This window comes from Mauremys mutica, chromosome 1, assembly GCF_020497125.1.
Source record: "Mauremys mutica isolate MM-2020 ecotype Southern chromosome 1, ASM2049712v1, whole genome shotgun sequence".
Classification (NCBI taxonomy): domain Eukaryota; kingdom Metazoa; phylum Chordata; order Testudines; family Geoemydidae; genus Mauremys; species Mauremys mutica.
In genome coordinates, this window is record NC_059072.1 from 279,002,818 (window position 1) to 279,018,498 (window position 15,681).

Here is a 15,681-nt window from a genome sequence, read left to right on the forward strand (position 1 = left end):
AAAAGAACTAGATAAATTCATGGAGGATAGGTCCACCAATGACTATTAGCCAGGTTGGGCAGGAGTGGTGTCCCTAGCCTCTGTTTTCCAGAAGCTGTGAATGAGCGACAGAGGATGGAGCACTTGATGATTACCTGTTTTGTTCATTCCCTCTGGGACACCTGGCACTGGCCACTGTCGGAAGACAGGATACTGGGCTAGATGTACCTTTGGTCTGACCCAGTATGGCCGTTCTTATGTTCACATTCTTAATCATACCTTGATCCATATGTTGAATCAAAGATATAGGGCTGGGGTAAGAATTCAAGCTGAGTGTTCATGATAACCAATCTTTGGGGGTGAGGGGAGGAAGCAGTAAGGGGCATTTCTTACAGCTCTGCAAGTCAAATAGACAATCCCACTTTTTTAGTCCATTGATGAAAATCTCACTTGTCATCCAGGCATTCGCTGAACTGACATAATTGAGGAGTAGTTTACTGAATTTTTCCGGAAAGCATGTGGCTCATAAAGACTTCCTGATCACGAACAGCGGACATTTGACGCTACCATCCATATTGACACAGATGATAACAGTTACCCTCTCCTTTTAGCTTTTCGTTTTTTTGACATGTTCTCGGTCACAGATAAAGTCCTGTTTTGTCAGCATTGTAGATGTCAGTCAAGGAAAACTTTTCATGAATGTGAGGAAGTTTTTTGCACCGCTACAGCCAGGACCATCCCTAGGGAAGGTGCAGGGCCCGGGCGGAGGTGATGGATTTGTCTCTTACGGGACTGACCATGCCAGCCAATCGCACCAGCCCTCGGGGCCCCCCAAAGCACGGGTTCCGGAGCGGTTGCCTCAATTCGCCCTACCCAAGGGATGGCTCTGGCTGCTGCTTAGCTGCAGGTTTATCTGCCGGCTATTTTTTGTCATGATCTTTTTTGTAAGAGACATTGAAGCATTTCTTCCATCTGGTAAAACAACCATCACTTGCCTTAAAATCATTCGATGCAAGTGAAGCAGCAAGCTGAAGAGCTTTTTCCTTGATTTCAGGTCCAACAAGCAGTGCTCCCTGTGCCCTCTTCTCTTTGAACCATATAAAGAGAGCCTGGTAGACATCAGGGTGCTTTTCCTTCATGTCCGTGCTTACAACAGCTATTTGACTGTCCATCTTCATACTTAGGTGAAAGCTTATCCTTCTGCTTCCACATTCTGCATACAGCTGATCTGCACAACTCCCACTTGACTGTGATTTGGTTTTGAGTAGCTCCCAGGAGTTTGACAGTCTGAAGTAAACTGTACTTTTTCTTTCAGTCAGAGACTTCTTGGCATTTTGTCTGTTTTTGCCACAAAAATATGCAAATAAGCCAAGGATGTGACATCACAATGAGCAGCAATTGATCCAGTGGAGGCTGATTTATCGTGTCTAGTATAGAAGCACAAGGAGAAGCACAAGGAGAATCAACGGGAGAGCGTCTCCCATTGACACACCACAGTGAAGACACCACAGTAAGTAGATCTAAGTACGTCGACTTCAGCTACGTTATTCACGTAGCTGAAGTTGCATAACTTAGACCGATAACACATTCCCATAGTGTAGACCAGCCCTTAGAGATGGGAATTGAATCCAGAACTTCTGAGACCCAGTGCCTTAACCACCAGACTATCCTTTCTGTCTGCTACTCCTACACTACATTTTCTACCAGGTCAGCACTGGGGAACCTTGACAGGGAGAATTTCAGGTAAAAAACTTGAACTACTTCTGCCTCTGTGTGTGTGTGTGTGTGTGTGTGTGTGTGTGTGTGTGTGTGTGTGTGTGTGTGTGGTTTTCAGGGCTTTTAATAGGGCCTCAGTCCTGTAAACAATTCTATACATGAATAATTTTAGTCATAGTATTATTATTTTTCATGTGCCTAAAAATCTGTGGGTTTGGGTCTCCAACGAGTAAGGTTGTAGCATGAGCAAAAGACCAATAATTGTTCAGGCAGTTGCTGTGTAAATTCTCTAGCACATACTGTTAAATTACTCCTTTGTTGGCCTACAAAACCTTTTATAGTCCAAGGCTTCTCTGAACAAAGACTGCCAGTCATGTCAAATGTGTGGTAGTTTTGTGAGGAGGGCAGATATCTAGCAGAGATTAGATTCAGACCAAACATCTAATTTCATTTGTGGCTGCAGACAGATTTAATCCCAGGGTTTAAAAAGTAATGCATTATTCTATTCACTTCATTCAGCGCCATCTTTGGTCAGTAATTGTACCTTGTTAGCGAAATGGCATGTAAAAAAAAATATTCACTTGATCTGAACCACATATTTGTCAGTGTTAATATACTAAAATGGGTTTTTGAATGGAAAGGTTAGAGATCCATAGTATGAAAGAAGAATAATGTTAAATGTTATAGTCCTCTGTATTAATGTGAGATCAATAATTCTGTTAACTAAAATTATTTTACTATGGAATAATATTTTAAATAGAGCAAATTTTAGATACATTCTATTAAAAGACCAAGGTGATATTGCTTACAAGGATATTGCATTTGTCATGGAGCTTTTTTTTATAAAGAAAACTGAACATTCTTTTTAATCTTATTGTCTCAGTTTCCAATGCAAACCCAGTAACCTCTTCCATCTGCTTTGATTATACATATGTTTACGTGGAATAGAATTTGCTTTCAAATACCTTTACAACTTATCATGTGGAATAACTACCTGAATATATGTAAGCAGCAATGAGTCAACCATAAAAGCTACAGTTTAAAGGGGTCTCCACCAAACCTCAGAAACTATGCCTATAGTTTTTGGCAATTTCTGTTAGCTGTAAGATAAGTTTAACCCCAAATCTGCAAATGCTAATGCAGTTTGCATGTACATATCTGAATTTTGAATGCTCAAAAACAGGTGACAATGTGCTCATAAAAATTGCATATATAAATATTTCCAAATCCATTCCCACTTCAGAGAAAATATGGATTTCTAAATATGTTGTGTCTTTTTGTTCTTTAGACAAACTTAATAAGAAGGAACTACATGGACATAATGGGGCCCAAATAATTGTGTTTATTACCTGTATGCAACATTCAGGGCCTATTATAGAGAAGGTGTTGTTTTATTGTTTATATGTAGAGACAGAACATGGTGACTAAGTACAAAAGTGGAGAAATTCCTCTGCATTTGTTTAACTATGTTGTGTATTTCTGTGCTGATTTGTGTACAATTGTTTTCAATTTATATGAAAAAATGCAATAGGCCAGATTCTGTACAGGTCCTTCGTAATTTTAAAGATAAACTTAATGGGAAGAATTCAGATATATTATGATATTGAAGAAACGAAACAAAAATATAAAAGAAAGAACTTATCTTATTGGAAATATTATGTACCAGATAAGGCTTGGTCATGAAGCACTTTATTTCAGTTTCCATAGAGGAAAAAGTTGAATTTCTTGACTGCAATAGTCTGTTAGGCAGAAGTTTAAACCTTCTTTCTTTAATATTAAAGCATCCCTTTCCTCCAATCCCAAAAAAGATAAGAAATGCTTCTACTCCTTTAAGCAACTGATTTATTTCTCCTTCATTCAATATATTTGTTTATGGTGCTTTACAATGCAGACACAAACAGTTTTCCCAGCTTGGAGAAACAAACATTATTCTGATTTTTTTTAAATTAAATTGCTTTGTCTCAACATAACGCTCTCTCTCACATATCTCCCCTTCCACTTCCCATGATTAACTTTCAAACCAGAACCAATCAACCAACCAAACAAACAAAAAACTACCAAACTGTTTCCAGTGCTATCTAATCTGCAACTTTGGCCATTTCTATATTTCTCTGCCAATCTGTGTCATGGTCATATGTCATGGAAGTTTCATCATTATTGATCTAGTCCCATACTCAACATGCTTTAGAGGTACTCAAGAAAACAATGTCCCTGTCCTGCAGAACTCATTAATCCTGGGTCACTATGACATTCTATACCCCTGTATTCACCCATTACACTTTATTGTTATACCCTTTATACACAGTATACCTTGTGAGGCATCATTTGAAAACTAATAACTCACTAGTCAATATTATCCTGATAAAATATGTATGGCAAGATTGTATGTAAAGTTATAAGATTTCACTATAAGGTGCTGCTAAGACATATTCCAAGTGGGGGAAGCATCCAAACCAATTCTGTAGAGATAAAAGACAAGCTGATGCCTTAGCTGGGTGTAAACAGGCAAAATGGACAATCACCTGCTTAATTGGCTATTCATTGATAGGAAAAGGGACATGGGCGCAACATCTACATCTTAAAAAAATGGGGGGTTCCCATCCAAACAGACTTTGGATCCTCAGCTAGAGATGCTTCTCTGATACATTTTCAAGGGCTCTGATCTCAGAGACACCACAGCAAGATTATAAGCAGGAGAAGCTGCTCATAGAAGAGTTTATAGATGCAGTTCTTACTACTTTACCAATTACAGAAAAAAAGCCTGCCAGAACTGAGAGAGAAGCAAGAGGCAGATGAATTACTGAGCCAAGTCATGACTCACTGCAAATAAAACTGGACAAAACAGTCTGAAATCTATGAAACCAGGGTGCTAGAACAATCTGTATAGCGGGAGTGCTGAGAGCCATTAAACCAATCTGTAAACCCTGTATATAATGGAAAACACTTCAAGCCAGGGGGTGCTGTAGCACCCCCTCACCCCTAGTTCCAGCACCTATGTATGAAACCTATTGGATCCAGGATTTTTCCATAATCCACGGTCTATGGTTGAAGGGATCCACAGACCAGTTATCCCTCATCAACACATCAATGCAGCAGAAAATCATTATCAGACTGCCTGAGGGATACCGAGGCATTACAAAAGGCAGGGAGAGACCCAGGTGGTCTCTTTGGCAACCTGGTGTGAGCAAACAACTACATATTGTGAAATGTGATATTTGTGCTCACATGAGAATGAACCTACTTGAACCATTACTACTATTTCCTCTACCATGGCAGAATGTTGGAACCAATCTTTTCTATCTGGATAATACAACCTGTCTTTTGATGACTGATTATTTCTCCAGATTCATTGAAGATGCCAGGTTGCTCAACATCACATCAAGTGCAATTGTGAAGAGGATAAAACCCATCTTTGCCTATTTTGGGATTCCGGAACAAGACATCTTTGACAATGGTCCTCAGTTTTCCTCTAACAATATTATGAGGCTTGAAGATAACTACAAGCATCAGAGGGGTAGCCATATTAGTCTGTATCCACAAAAACAATGCGGAGTCCGGTGGCACCTTAAAAACTAACAAATTTATGCATGATGCATCTGAAGAAGAGGGTTTTTTTTACCCATGAAAGCTTATGCCCAAATAAATCGGTTAGCCTTTAAGGTGCCACCGGACTCTTCAAAGATAACTTCAGTTTCACTTGTGTCACATCAGGCTCACAGTTCCCTCAGAGTAATGTGAAACAGAATGTGCAGTAAGACAAAACAACTTCATTCTAAATCAACAGATCCTCATCCTGCTCTGATGGCGTACTTCTAGCAACACTTCTAGCAAATGGATTTAGCCCTGCAGAACTGTAGATGGGAAGGAAGTTGGAGTCCACTATTCCAAATGACCCTTCCCAACTAGATCCTTGTCCTGTCTTCTAGATACTACAAAAGGAGGAAGATCAATATAAAAGCTGTCAGAAGAGTGATTTTGACAGGTGTCACAGAGTCAAATCCTTGGGAGTACAGAATCTATGAGAGCTTGTTTGGGTGAAGGACAGTGTAAGCATGTGCAAAGACATCTCATCTTATTTTGTTAGGGTGCCAGCAGGAACCATGTTTTGGAATACTGGTGTCATCTTGTTGCATCACCAGGAGGACCTCCAGTATACCCTAATTGCTACCCTGAGAGAGAACCTTTGACAACCGCCATCCTACCTATGCACATAGAACTGACTGCATGACCTCCAGATCCTCCTTCTGTTAAGAGATATCCACTAAATGAATGACAGGTTACTGCAATCTTGGGGGATTACATAAATTCTTGAGAATTCAAGAAAGTCAGAAGACTAATGGCCAAATATCTTCAAAGGGCAGAACAAATCTCTGACAGAAGGCTGATAGTATAATCCACTCTGTCCTTCATAGGGCTGTTTATTTTTGTTTTGTGTTGAAACGTCATTCCTGTTATATGATGCTTAATTTAAAGTTTGGATAAAGATTTTATTCACCCTGGACATAAGGCATAATTTTTTGACTGTGAGGGTAATCAGACATTGGAACAATTTACCAAGTGTTGTGGTGGATTCTCTATCACTGAATTTTTAAATCAAGATTGGATGTTTTTTTCTAAAAGCTATACTCTAGGACAGGAGTTCTCAAACTAGGGGTTGGGACCCCTCAGGGGGTCCGGCGGTTATTACATCGAGGGTCGTGAGCTGACAGTCTCCACCCCAAATCCCGCTTTGCCTCCAGCATTTATAATGGTGTTAAATATATAAACAGGTGTTTTTAATTTATAAGGGGGGTCATACTCAGAGGCTTGCTATGTGAAAGGGGTCACCAGTATAATCGTCTGAGAACCACTGATCTAGGAATTATTTGAAGGGAAGTTCTATGGCCTGTGTTATACAGGAGGTCAGATCAGATAATCACAATGATCCCTTTTGACCTTGAAATCTATGAATCTATTATCATTTCCTTTTCAGGAGGGGGCAACATGATGTTAGTTCTGAATGCTTAGAAGGGCCACTTGGGGCATAGAAGAGGAAGATAAGAGTCTGCATAAACAGGACGTAAAGACAGTCTGGCATTCGCTCCATCCATAGTGTCCTGGGTCTCTGATCTAAACAAAAAAATCATGTGTTGACTCTTTTGCAGCAAGGTGGGAATGCAACTGCTCACAGCAGAGCCTGATCCTGTTCTCGCTGAAGTCAAACATAAGACGCCTATTGACTTCAGTAATGTGGAACAGAGTCCACAGTAGAAAATACTCATAACATTTGACTCATAACAATTACTCATAACATTTCTATTACACAAAAAGAAAACTTTTCTTTATAACCTGAAGTATTAAGATATAGAACTATCACACTGTGGTGTCATCAGGATTGAAGAATTAGGAACAAGAAACAAAAGGAGGTACTGAGCAAGTTGAGAAGACAAAGATAACAAAGGAAAATTATAGCACCATATTGTTTATAAAAATCCTATAGGTTTAGAGCTAAGATTTAGTTCCTTTTTCCTTTGTCTCCATATTCCTATAACTCCCTTTAGTCAACACTAATAAATTAGAGATTGAGAGTTAAGATTGACTAAAGTAATTTCTATAGCTGGGAGCACTTGAGAAAGCCAGCCTGGAAAGCAACATCTCTTTAAAAGTGAAGAAAGAAACAATTCTCCAAGCATTTTTTTTGTCTAGAGAGACTTTAATTAAAAAGGAATAAAAATAAATCACTTGAAGGGATACTCTTAGCTATTTAAAATTGTTTTTTGTAGAACTTCTTTTAAATTCTCCATTGTTTGCAATGTCCTTCAGTAGTCTGGAATAAGTTCTTTTACCCCAACGGGAAGATTTTACTGAGCAAAAAAACATTTATTTTCTCTCTAGAAGGCAGTTCTGCTCACGTAATGTCAACAACAGAACTCCCATTGATTCCAAAGGAAGCTTGATCAGGCCTTTATAAGGGAATTTGTCTCTTCCAAGGTCCAGAATGTAGATGTGGTTTTCACATGGTGTTACATGATTACCAATGGTAGGGAAGGTGGCTTGTGCAGTCATAAATAGGAAGGGTGGACCCCAAAACAACTGTTTTAGTAAGATATGATCTGAGCTATGCAGAAGTTTAAGAACCATTGTTTTAAGCCATTTTACTTTCCTAGGGTCCAATAGAGCAGTTAGTTGGCATGTTCGAATACACAGCTCAAACCCCATTGTTATCCTGAAAAATGGATTTTGAGAAACTCCTAGAATAACCTGCCTATCGCTCCCTTAATCTCTTCTTCCTGAGGTAGAAGTTTCTGGGATTATTAAGGAAAACACTAAAGGACACAGATATAGCCTGTAATTGATAATGTAATTGACAAAAGCCATGTTATTTTATAATAAACAAAGTATCTTTTTATTAATGTAACTAATAATCCCTAACACAGTATATTCTAAAAATCATAAACAACAGCAGAGAGCATGTGCAAAATTGGTGGGTACTGAGTATGTGCCATATGGGGTGACAGAAAAGTCAGTTAGATGATCAGAGATTCTGCCGATACACCCATGCAGTTCCCAAACCTTCTCTATGCTCAGGGGTACATTCCCACAATATCCCAACAGGAATTGGGGTTTCCCTATGATAATAGGTGGCCTGGAGCCATTTTAAAGGGGACTCATAGCGCAAGGAAAGAGATCTAAATGAAGCTGTCAGCTAGGGAGTTGACCCAGTCCTGATTATGCTAGAAATCCAACATTTCTTCACCCTGGCACAGGTGATCAGAGTGAGAGACAAAGCAAATCCCAGTAGCCCTTCCACATACACCTCTTTCAAGAGGTGTAACCCATGTTTAAAAAAAATAACACAAAAGAAACAAATAGGGAATCGACTCTGGTCCCTCTTTTCTAACATATGAGTTTGGGGAATAAGATACAACTTCAACTGTAGGGCTTTGGTAACCTTACTGGCCCCAACAAGGAAAGAGAAAGGAACAGAATCCATGAAAAGCTTCTTGTGGAGTATTTGCATGAAGAAGAACAGTGGTCAGGGGAGAAAGGAACTTTGAGAATATGACACCTCAGATGAAGGTGGATAGAGCTGAAGGGGGCTTTGTGGGGATTTGAATGGGAGGGTAATGCTCAAAGTTTTGGATAACTTAAATAATCATCTATGCTTTGGAAGCATATTGGAATTGAACCTGACCGCCAAACTTTTTGATGTTTACACATCACTAAGAAAAGCAGCAATTTGATCTAACTCTGGTTTATAGGCAATCCCATGGGATCCAGGTGGGGTGATTGTTTCTGGTGGAAATGTTTCACAACAAATGGGCTTTTTATCCTTAAAATATGTATAAAAGAAAATTGCAATGACAACTAACTGCTGTCAGCAAAAGAAAAGTTTTATAATAATTTAATACATACCAAAGTCTTTTCAATGACGATCATGTCCCAACTGTTTTGTAGGACTACTGAACAGGTTTCCAGTATTCTCACCAACAGCACTTATGAGACAATACTCATCACAAGAGGTATATACTATTCATAAAATAGGTGCATTCAAAATATAAGAAATGTACACATAACTGTGTGCAATAATGGGGCAGATTCAAATGAACAGAACTGGCACAAACTCAAAAAAAGTTGAGGATCTGTTAATAGAGACATTTGTACAAATATGTCAGAAATCTCATTAAGTTAATGGGAATGTTTGTAATTTTTGTAATGCATCAAAAACATTTTTTGTGCACAGTGATTGATGCCTGCTAAGCAAGCATTGAAAGCCAAGTGACAAGGTGTCTCACATTGACAATATACTTTCTTTTATCAGGGTTATATTTTGTTTTATATATTTATTTTCTTCCAGTTGCATTCAGCCATTATCACAATATCTTTAGGTATATTTAAAATCATAGAATCATAGAATATCAGGGTTGGAAAGGACCTCAGGAGGTCATCTAGTCCAACCCCTGCTCAAAGCAGGAACAATTCCCAACTAAATCATCCCAGCCAGGGCTTTGTCAAGCTTGACCTTAAAAACCCCTAAGGAAGGAGATTCTACCACCTCCCTAGGTAACCCATTCCAGTGCTTCACCACTCTACGAGTGAAAAAGTTTTTCCTAATATCCAACCTAAACCTCCCCCACTGCAACTTGAGACCATTACTCCTTGTTCTGTCATCAGGTACCACTGAGAACAGTCTAGATCCATCCTCTTTGAAACCCCCTTTCAAGTAGTTGAAAGCAGCTATCAAATCCCCCCTCATTCTTCTCTTCTGCAGACTAAACAATCCCAGTTCCCTCAGCCTCTCCTCATAAGTCATGTGCTCCAGCCCTCTAATCATTTTTGTTGCCCTCCGCTGGACTCTTTCCAATTTTTCCACGTCCTTCTTGTAGTGTGGGGCCCAAAACTTCACACAGTACTCCAGATGAGGCCTCACCAATGTCGAGTAGAGGGGAATGATCACGTCCCTCGATCTGCTGGCAATGCCCCTACTTATACATGCTAAAATGCCGTTAGCCTTCTTGGCAACAAAGGCACACTGTTGTCTTATATCCAGCTTCTCATCCACTGTAACCCCTAGGTTCTTTTCTGCAGAACTGCTTCCTAGCCCTTCGATTCCTAGTCTGTAACAGTGAATGGGATTCTTCCGTCCTAAGTGCAGGACTCTGCACTTGTCCTTGTTGAACCTCTTCAGGTTTCTTTTGGCCTCTAATTTGTCTAGGTCCCTCTGTATCCTATCCCTGCCCTCCAGCAAATCTACCACTCGTCCAAAAAGCAACATTAAAGATACAGTAATACCAAAAAAGAACAAACAAAATCTCCCTAATTCTGAATCACCACCACACACATCCAAATGTCCCACCCCACCCAACCTCCTCTGCCATCATGGCCTTAAATTACAGTTGGTAGGAATTTTTTCCCCACTGGAAAATTTCAACTTTTTGCCAAGTTTTTAGTTTGAGACTGAAAAGAGAGATTTCCTTGGTGGGGTAGGGTGGAGTGTTTTGTTGAAACCCCAATTTTCCAAAAATAGTTTAGTCTGCCAGCCCTACTTAACCTGCTCAGCCTGAACTCCTGGCCAGGGAGGTTAGCTTCCAGCCTCTCCTCCGTTGTCCCCACTTCCCCGCAGATGCAGCACGCCATGCTGCCAGTGCTCTGGCCCGCCGCTCCTGCCAGGCAGCGTGGGTGGCATGGTTGGCTCCGGTCGGGTGGTGGGGCTGCGACCTCCTGCTGCTCTGAGTGCCATGATGGGGGTGAGGGATCCAGTGGGACAGTCAGGGGACAGGGAGCAAGGGACGGTTGGATGGGGTGGAGGTTCTGGGGGGCAGTCAGGGGATAGGGAATAGGGTTGGTTGTTGGTGTGGGAATCCCAGGGGGGGCTGTCAGGGGGCAGGGGTGTGGATAGGGTTTGGGGCAGTCAGGGAACAGGGAGCAGGGGGGCATGGATGGGTCAGGGGTTCTGAGGAGGGCAGTTAAGGCATGGGAAGTGGGACAGGTCGATGGGGGCAGGGGTCAGGCTTTTGGGGGAGGCACAGCCTTTCCTACCCAGCCCTCCATACAGTTTCATAATGTCGATGTGGCCCTCGGGCCAACATTTTTTCCCACCCCTGCACTAGCAGCATTAAGGTCTTATATCTTGGTATCTAGACAGAATAAAAACACCTGCTCTATCCCAAGGGGAAGCCAGGATTTCTTGCTTTCCTGTGATGTATTCCATTAATTTACAGTTTATTATCACAAACATTTATTTGGTATTCATCACTGTGATAACAGAGAGACATACAAAGTTTAAGTTTTAACATTCAAGATTTCATCACAAAAGTGAAAATATGTTCCATTGCTATCTGCTGTTCTTCCAGTGAAACAAGAAATCTGGATTTAAGGACAGATTTAAAGCACACTGAAGTCACAGGAGGAAAAGGGCCGGTGTGTGTGTGGGGGGAGTTTCCTGTGTCTTTAATTGGGTTTGGATTATGCTCTTATTCACTTAAATGCCATCTTTTTCAACCCTGACAGAAAACAAAAGTTGTAAACCTTAAAATTGCATCTTAATTTATGGAATCTCATAGATATTTTAGAGGTTTAAAAATAGTTCTTGTTTTTCTGTCTTCCCATGTGCACAAGCTAAACTAATCAACCCTTATTGCTATAATACTTTTACAGACATAAAGGTATTTTAAGGGATCATCATGGCAACTCATTTCCTAGAAACCTGAATGTAAATAAAAAGGTTTTAGCATACACATTATTTGGTTTGCATTTTATTGCATTTTCAGATGCAACAGTGAGGCTTATCTTGAAGCATAAATGTAATCCAAGTTTGCAAGAGGAAAAGACTGCCAATTTCATTCCTTATCATTCTAAAAATGATCAGCTTACATGGGTGCATCCGTTTGAGCCTGGCTTCCATTCAGATAGGAAGCAGTTTTGCTTTGATGAAGACAGCTCATTTTACCTTGTGTGTCCATGGTTTTAAAGCCTGGCACTAGACAAAGTGATATGATTTTCCATTGGGGAAGAGTAGAATATAAGACAATGTATTCCTTTAAATATGCTACATCAGAAAGCTTCAAAGTGAAGTCTATTTTACTCTTTACTGTTAAAATAAATTAAATTCTGACTAAATTTGTTGCAATAAAACCAAACAAACACCAAACTTCTTCGCTTGACACTACAAAACCCCCCAAAATTCTGGAACTGGAATACTGTATGTTTTAATGCAAGGAATTAGTTAGTTCCCTGCATTTAAATTAAGGTATTTAAATTGCAGTATTTATGAAAATTGAATCTTAGAACCAAACTTCAACTTCTGAAATTCTGTGTACAAGATTTAAATGTTAAAATAAACATTGCCTGGAAATGCACACACACACACACACAAAAGAAATTGAAGTTATATTTTTTTGAGAAATATGGGATACTAATTGAAATAATTCAGTGACCCTGCAACAAGGTTGACAGGTACTGTGAATGTTTAATTATTCACTCTGTTCCCATCTGTTGCATTCAACTGGGGTTAGCTCATCAGTACAGTAGTTTAAAAACTGAACACTATCAGATCTACACCTGGTTCCCTATGTTGGAGTATAGTAGGATATGAATTTTGTTTCATTAATTAATTAACATTGTAAAACTAAGATGAAACAGAAATGATCTAACATACTAAAGAACTGAGGAAAAGGCAAACCAGTTCAGAAGCATTAATATTTTGGATAAGTATCTATTATTTTATATCATTGACTTTTCACATCCATGATATTGTTGTAGAAAAAAAGGGGCAACAACCAAAAATTTCAGCCCTCATTAGGAGTAGTATTGGACCATAAGAGATTATTATTATACATTATTTAATATGTTTATAGAACATAATAGGACTGCACGGTACTTTAAAGAGTACTTACCATAAAAATCTAGAGGAAAAAACTGGCCTCATGGAAGTAAGTGGAAGATTTGCTATTAGTTTCAGGAGGTCAGTACTTCACCCCTATTTCTTAATGAACATTGAGTATAAGGGCCCAGTTCTGCACTGATCTTTACCAGGGATCTCTGCACCTGTGTAGAGCCCCACTGTAGTCAATGCCTTTGGCCCACATTGCTAAAGGTTCATTGAAGGATCAGGGCCTATGCTGAGTATAACAGAGATAGAACATAAGGGGAAATCAACATCTGACAACGAATGAGAAGTAGGGAATGCCAATGGGGTGCTAAAATAGAATGCAGGAATCATGTTACTTACCAGATTTCTTTTTAAATGTTTATTTAATTAATTGTATGATAGGTGTTTTATCATCAAACTCCACATACCCAACACCAGTAGTTAATTGTAGTAAAAAAGGAGTGAACTATTTTGCAGCAAATCGGAATTGACCAAATCCTATAGAGTCTGTCTACATGACTACCTATTTTGCGGCTGACTATGGTGTAAATATACCCTGCACTAGTCTGCCAGACATTGGATATCCTTGTGGACCAGGGATTGGCAACCTTTGGCACGCAGCTTGCCAGGGTAAGCACCCTGGCAGGCTGGGCTGGTTTGTTTACCTGCTGTGTCTGCAGGTTCGGCCGATCACGGCTCCCACTGGCCACGGGTCGCCGCTCCAGGCCAATGGGGACTGCGGAAAGTAGCGGCCAGCACATCCCTTGGCCTGCGCCACTTCCTGCAGCCCCCATTGGCCTGGAGCAGCGAACCGCAGCTAGTGGGAGGTAAACAAACCAGCCTGGCCCACGAGAGTGCTTACCCTGGCAAGGTGTGTGCCAAAGGTTGCCAATCCCTGATGTGGACGCTGCATGCTAAAAGTTCCCTAATGTGCTTTAATTTACTCCTGTTTTCAAAGAGATGTAGATCAAAGCTCACTATATGTACAGAGGATTGGGTTGGATGGGCCCTTCAAATCTGTGAATTCTCTGTTCATCCTCTTCCTTCTTGGGTCATGGAGCAAAGTGCAAGCTCAGCATTGCCCTTATCTTTCTCAGAACAATGGCAGCTCTTCATAAAGACCATGACTATAATCAAATCACATGCTTCAGGGCTTTAGCTGATCATCTCATGACCAATGCATAATTGGTCAAATGCATTCTGTGTGACCCTACTGCCCCATGTAGAGATATGTTTGTAGAAGATTATAATTTAGAGATGCTCCGTCATAAGGGACAGTATTATGAACACAGGAATTTGGAGATCTGCCCTGGAGGTAGGGGTGGGGAACACCAACTGTCTGTGTGCAGCAGTTCACCAGAGAGGTTCACCAGTTTGTTTTATTAAAATTTTATTCCTTTCCCATTCACTGGTTTGTTATTTAATGAACTCCAAGACTGTTACATTGTGTCAGAAGTGCTGAATGAGAAGGAATATGCAGTCATTTTGAAGTTAACTCCTGTGCTTGCAACGGAAAACAGAGACAAAGGGAGGCACCAGAGAACCATGTGGACCACCAGGCACAGAGGCTTTTTTCATGTATTTGGTGAGCACAATAGTTGCTTGAGTAGCTTAAGAAGGGGGGGAGCCAAAATTGATGCAATCTAGTCTACAATTGTCAGGTAATGTACTGTAAAGAACTGTAAAGAAATCAGATAGAGATTTTAATTGAATGTAACAGCCATGGGGCAGAGGAGAAAAGTGACAAAGTGAAATAATCTTTTTGCATGTTGTTGGGAAGGAAGCATTGATATTTATAACAATTTTAAGTTTGAAGAAGGTGAAAAGATGAAATTATATAAAATACTGACTAAATGTGTGGAACATTGGATGCCAAAATGAATGAAGTCTTTCAGAGACACAATTTTTTTCATGCATGCAGAGAACTGATGACACATGGTCAGAAATGGTTAAACATCCTTCAAAATAAATTACTAAAATTCAACCCTTAAAGACATGTGGGGAGATGATGTTTGTATTTTGTGTATTTACATATGTATGGGTAGTGGTCAACAATGTAATCAACAGTCCCTGTCTATGCTGTATTCTGTTAAATCAGAGATCAAAAGGACATTCTAGCATTTAAATGAAGTGTAAACATGGGATAGCTCTGTATTCATCTCTCTTTGAAATGTATAGCAAATGGTGGAGGAACAGTTTTATGTTAATTTGTATAGTTAAGTACTGGTGATAGACTGCCTGATGGATAAATTGCCATATGTTAATCTGTGTGAATAATTAATGATGATGCTGAGGACATAAGGACCTATTGTTCCCAGAGGGACTCCCAACTTGTCAAAGAAGACCTGAAATTGTATAAAAAGTCCTTGGGTCCTGAGATCCTTTTTATCTCATATCTGCTTAAGCTTCATCAGGGGAAGTCTGAGCCACAAGATGAGATCACAATTAAGCTGGTACACCTTGGATATGATATTGGACATTGGACTATAACTTATGAGCAAAATTCTAAAGGGACTCTTTGCAACTACAAAGATCATCATTTCTGATATGTATCTGTACCTTAAGAATTGAACTTGTCTGTATGTATATTGATCTTTCAACCATACTCTCTCCCTTTTCTTTTTAAATACATTTTA